Below are 5,591 nucleotides of genomic sequence, written 5' to 3' on the forward strand. Positions count from 1 at the left end.
AGCTTAAGCGCACCATTTTTTGGTGCGCCTAAGTTGTTATAACGCCTCCCATTGGTGTGCTTAAGCGGGACCCAAACATTTAAACGAATGGGAGGCGTTATAACAACTTAAGCGCACCAAAAAAATGGTGGGCTTAAGCGCACCAACAGTTTTCTCATAGACAATAAAAATAAATAAACTTCTACAAAAAAAAAAAAAAAAAAAAAAAAAAAAACACCATTTGAGTTCAATAAGATTGGCAATAGCATACAGATTAATAAAAAACAAAACCCAAATAAGAAATGAAGAACAAAAATTCGAATCAATATACTGATCTCGAAATGCCTTACTTGAGGAACTCCTTCTTACGCCTATGTCAGTTAGTCTTTGCCATGACAAGGTAAGTGAATTATTTGGCTCGTTTTATTTCCCGGGTGACCCCATCTAGTGTATTTATGACTTATGAGTATGATGACTGGGGGTGAGTGGGGAATAAAAGGGGGCCAAATATATCATTTCTCTTTGTAAACCTTTTTTGTCCGTTGATCTCTTTCGTTGTTGCCTTCGCCAAGGGTTAGGATCATTGATCACGGCTAGATTGGTGCGATGAATGGCCTCGAGGATCAAAAAAGTGAAGTTTAGATAGAAAAAGTGGTAATTTGGTACGCAGAGCATGTGCCCGAAATAAGGGGCCTGCTCCAAACAAGAGTCTCCCCTCGGACAATCCTACGCACGCAAATGCCTTCTCTTAACAGTGAAATTACCATATTGGTACTGAGAGGAACGAATATTATTGTTCTTATCACACGAGATTCTTCGCTATTTTTTACCAAGTAAGGAAACAATAAAGAGATGGGACCCACCTAAGTAAGACAGTTTGGAGAGCCCTCACAAATTTATGGCAGGGACGACGCCGGAACTTCTTCGAATTGCGAACTATCTGGGTCCACCGCCAAGTGCTATAACGAGCCCTCCGCCCTACGTCTCAAGTTCATAGCCATATGTTCCATCCTAGTCACTAGCATGTTAGGTGTATATCTCCCTCTCTTCGTGTGGTAGGTCCCCGCCCTTGGACCTGATCGAGATCGATTTGTCATAGTCAAGTCATTTGCTTCCAGTGTAATTCTCGCGACTGGGTACATGCACGTAATGCCAGACTCCTTCGCTTGCCTGAGAAAGTCCATGGAGGAAGTTCCCGTTCAGAACATTCGTCGTCATGTTATCGGCTATAGCAACACTAATGGTGGATTCTTTTGCAATGTATTTTTATAACAAGGGTAATTCAGGCGGCACCATGTTGGTAGAAGACAACGGTCTGGGTGGCGACTCGGAGAAGGTCATGAACAGCCATGAACAGCCATGAATAAAGATGGCATGATCTTGCGACGATATCGGGTCGTGGCTCAGGTTCACCTTCTGTTTCTGACGAGGAATTTAGATTTCATATTTTGGAAGCACTTCTTTTTCTGTTTGGATTATAGGGAAACAAATTTATGGCAAAAGTAGTATCATTTTCCAATGGGGGATAAAATTTAGGTGGAATTATCAATAGGACCCATGCTTTTCAGAAATTATTAACGAGGGACAAAAGAGGTATTGTCATTAAAAGCTGGACGAAAATGCCCTTTTCTTAAGCAACACGTTTTGCTTTTCCACTTTTCCCTCTTCTCTCTTCTTTCCCTCTTTTTTTTTTTACTTTTTCATTTTCAACTTTGTTTTTTTAACCTTACCAGTCATCTTCTACATCATTTAGCCACCATTGGAGGCGGGAAAACTCAAAATTTTGAAACGTGAGTTCATTCCCATCTATCTCTCAATATCTTGGTTTTGTTTTTCATTTGTTTTAGCGTTTTGCATTTCTCCTTCTCCCTTTCAATGGAGGATGAGGAAGTTGAATCGTAGGGTAGAAAGAAAAAACCGTGACAATGAACAAGTAAAAAAAAAAAACAGGAAGTAAAAACGTGTTCATAAGGGACTTGATAAGCCCATTCGGAATTTGGTAACCCCATTTTGATACTGGATAACCCCAACCCCAGAGACTTGAAAACCCCCTTCCAAAACTCTAGTACCTTTGGGCAATTTTAAGGGACTTGATAAGCCCATTTGTAAATTGGTAACCCCATTTTGATACTAGATAACCCCAATCCCGAATACTTGAAAACCCCCTTCCAAAACTCTAGTACCCTCCACCAATTTTCAGGGACTTGATAAGCCCATTCGGAAATTCGTAACCCCATTTTGATACTTGATAACCCCAATCCGAGAGACTTGAAAACCTCCTTCCAAAACTCTAGTACCCTCGGCCAATTTTCAAGGACTTGATAAGCCCATTCAGAAATTGGTAGCCCCATTTTTTATACTAGATAACCCCCTTCCAAAACTCTAGTACCCTTGGCCAATTTTCAGGGACTTGATCACCCCATTCGGAAATTGGTAACCCCATTTTTTATACTAGATAACCCCAATCCTAGAGACTTGAAAACCCCCTTCCAAAACTTCCAGTATCCTCGGCCAATTTTCAAGCACTTGATAAGCCCATTTGAAAATTGGTTACCCTACTTTTGAGAGTTACTAACCCCCTTCCAGAGAGTTGATAAACCCCTTATGCTACAAAACCCTCTGCTTATATCAACTCTTCTAATGGCATTACAATTCTATTCATGATAGAAATAACAACAGAAATGGATGTTGTTTTCATTAAATGTGCTTCATGTATTATATCCAAATTTGTGTATTACAAAAAAAAAAAAAAAAAAGTAAATCAAAAAATGTGTAGCCATCCATTCATGTATTACATCAACTTTTTTTTTTATACAACCACTTGTCTTCCAAAAAAGTGAGTGAAGCCATCCATGCATTATCTCTAAAACTCACCCTAAAATACAAATCGCTTAAACCCTAAACAAGATAAATCAGAAATAGAGGAATGAAAAATAATGCAAAACCCTAAAAAAAAAAAAAAAAAAACCTAAATACAAAGAGACAGATGGTAAGAACTCAACATTCAAGTTTTCAAGATTTGGCCGTAACAATGGTGGCTGAACAAGGAGGAAGACGACTAGTAGGGTAAAAAAATCAAAAAGGTGATAATGGAAAAGTAAAAGAAGAGGAAAGAAGGAAAAAACAAGGTCAAAATGTGTTGTAAATGCCAAAGGGCATTTCCGTCCAGCTTTTATTGATAAGACCTCTTTTGTCCCTTGTTGATAATTTTTGAAAAGCATAGGTCCTGTTGATAATTTTGCCTAATGTTTGTCCCCCATTGGTAATTGTTCCTTTAATAAATAGAGTGTTGCGTTGGAAACCGGCTGCCTAACTTTAAGGGAAAAAAAAAAAAGGAATGAAAAGAAACTAAGATGAAGGTAAGTGTAGTTGTCAACATGTTAAGAGGCTAGGGACTGCTGGTTCCAGGTTCCCAATTCGGTGTCCGTATCATGATTGTAATAAGTATACACTTATATGGTATAAGCTTTTTTTGGCCTACCAACACTTTCTATATTAGAAAGTCTACAGTAAAGAAAGTGTGTGGCAGAGAAAAAAAAGGTGTATACTATAGAAAGTGTATACTTGTACTATGTTTCCATTTGTTCTTTTTTATCTACCGGATAAGATCACCCCTTTTACTTTGCTTTAGATTGCACACCATTTTAGATCATGTATGATAGTCAACAAAATTTCTGCTTTCTACTACATGCAGGTATTGGAACTAGGCATTGTAGTCCATTCAGTAATGATTGGGCTCTCTCTAGGAGCTTCCCAGAACCCTTGCACTATCAGGCTTCTAGTAGCTGCCCTTTGCTTCCATCAGCGATTTGAAGGAATGGGTCTTGGTGGATGTATTCTTCAGGTAAATTTCTCCCAATTTTCAGGATCTCTACTTCTCTATCACATCTGTTGTACCCAGCTTTTGCTCATTTTCATAATTTTTTTGGTGGTATTGGTGAGGAAAATTTAGGCAGAATATGCAACCAAGATGAAAGCTACTTCTCTTTCACAACCCCATTTGGGATTGCACTTGGCATCGGATTATCGAATGTGTACAGCGATAACAGCCCGGAGGCTCTCATCGTTGTAGGACTACTGAATGCATCATCAGCTGAGCTCTTGAATTACATGGCCTTGGTTGATCTACTTGCAGAGGACTTCATGGGTCCAAAGCTGCAAAGCTTGTTAGGTCAAGCAAGAGGTTGCTGAAGCATTACACCCAAGGTATCTAGTTTGGAATACCTAGTTTGTTGCCTTCAGCCCCCCTATATAGAGAGATACACTAGGGTTATTGACTGGTTAATGGACTCTAGCCCATGCAGGCCCACTACACCGGTCCATTATCTTATTGGGCTTATATTAGAACATATATGGGTTATATTATAAACCCAACAATCCCTTCCTATGTTCTACATATAGCACAATCCAATAGATAGATAATGTGATGTCCAAACAAAATATTGAATCATCCATATCACCATATCAAAAAAGATCTGTAATCCAACTAAAAACAAGAATACTTCTAAGAATAACCAAGAGTTTTAGAAATAATTTAAACTCAAATAAAAGCATATAAGTGAACTATTCATTCAACTGAAAAGAAAATAATAGTCCCCACTGCTCTATAAGGATTCACTCATCAAGTAAGTCATCCTCATCAAAATCCAAATCGAGGCAAGCTCATCCATTTTTGCCAATTCCTGTAAATTACCAAATATGAATTTCATGAAAATAATTCCAATCATTTGTGTAAAATGCTAAAGTATCTAGTTATACCAGAAGAACTTAGTACAATTTCATAATTGTTGAAAAACAAATATCAATAAGCATCAACGTCAAGTTTCAATCAAGAACAAGACCTAAATAGTTTCTTTTGCAAAGAACCATTTCATGTTTCAATTTGAAATGTTATAGCCATCATATCCAAATTGAGTTAAGTTGTATCATCAAGTTTGGAATGAAACAATCTTCCCCAAGAAGGACATGTCATCAAATGTGGAATGACGTAAAGACAACTGTAAACATCATTGAAACATATCAAGTGCTTATCTTGGCCAAGATAGGGAGATTCGAAAAATTCAAAATAACATGGATGTAGGTTAAGACATGTCTACATAGTCTTTAACCCCTAACAATCTTGAAGTATTACACCCAAGGTATCTAGTTTGGAATTCCTAGTTTGTTGCCTCCAGCCCCTATATATAGAGATACACTAGGGTAATTGACTGGTTAATGGACTCTGGCCCATGTAGGCCCACTACACCGGTTCATTATCTTATTGGGCTTATATTAGAACATATATGGGTTATATTATATACCCAACAAAGCTCTCCAAAGCTTCAAGGATGGTCATATATTGCTGTTCTTTTAGGCAATGGCGGCATGTCACTAATGGTGAAATGGGCCTGAGAGAGCAATGGTGAAGCTAAAGTTCTGAAAAGAAACCTTGGTTCTACGGATTCTAAATTGAGATGGAACCAGTTTTGGTGATTGTTAAATTTTACTTCCATTCATTTGCTTTGCTTTCTTGGCTTGGAGAATCATAAATTTTCTTTTAGATTGACTGTTCATTAAGTATCTAAAACGGTTTCCGTTTGAATTTCGAGTTTGATTGAGTGCTAATAAAGTGA

General features: G+C 37.9%; 1 pseudogene; it reads left to right on the plus strand.

Moving 5' to 3' along the window:
• Nucleotides 1-281: 281 nt before the first annotated feature.
• On the plus strand, nt 282-5,370 carry LOC143882794 (fe(2+) transport protein 1-like; annotated as a pseudogene).
• The last annotated feature ends 221 nt before the right edge of the window (nt 5,371-5,591 follow it).

This window comes from Tasmannia lanceolata, unplaced genomic scaffold (genome assembly GCF_043159265.1).
Source record: "Tasmannia lanceolata isolate RefF3 unplaced genomic scaffold, GAP_Taslan_0.1 ptg000008l, whole genome shotgun sequence".
In the NCBI taxonomy this organism is placed as follows: Eukaryota; Viridiplantae; Streptophyta; class Magnoliopsida; order Canellales; family Winteraceae; genus Tasmannia; species Tasmannia lanceolata.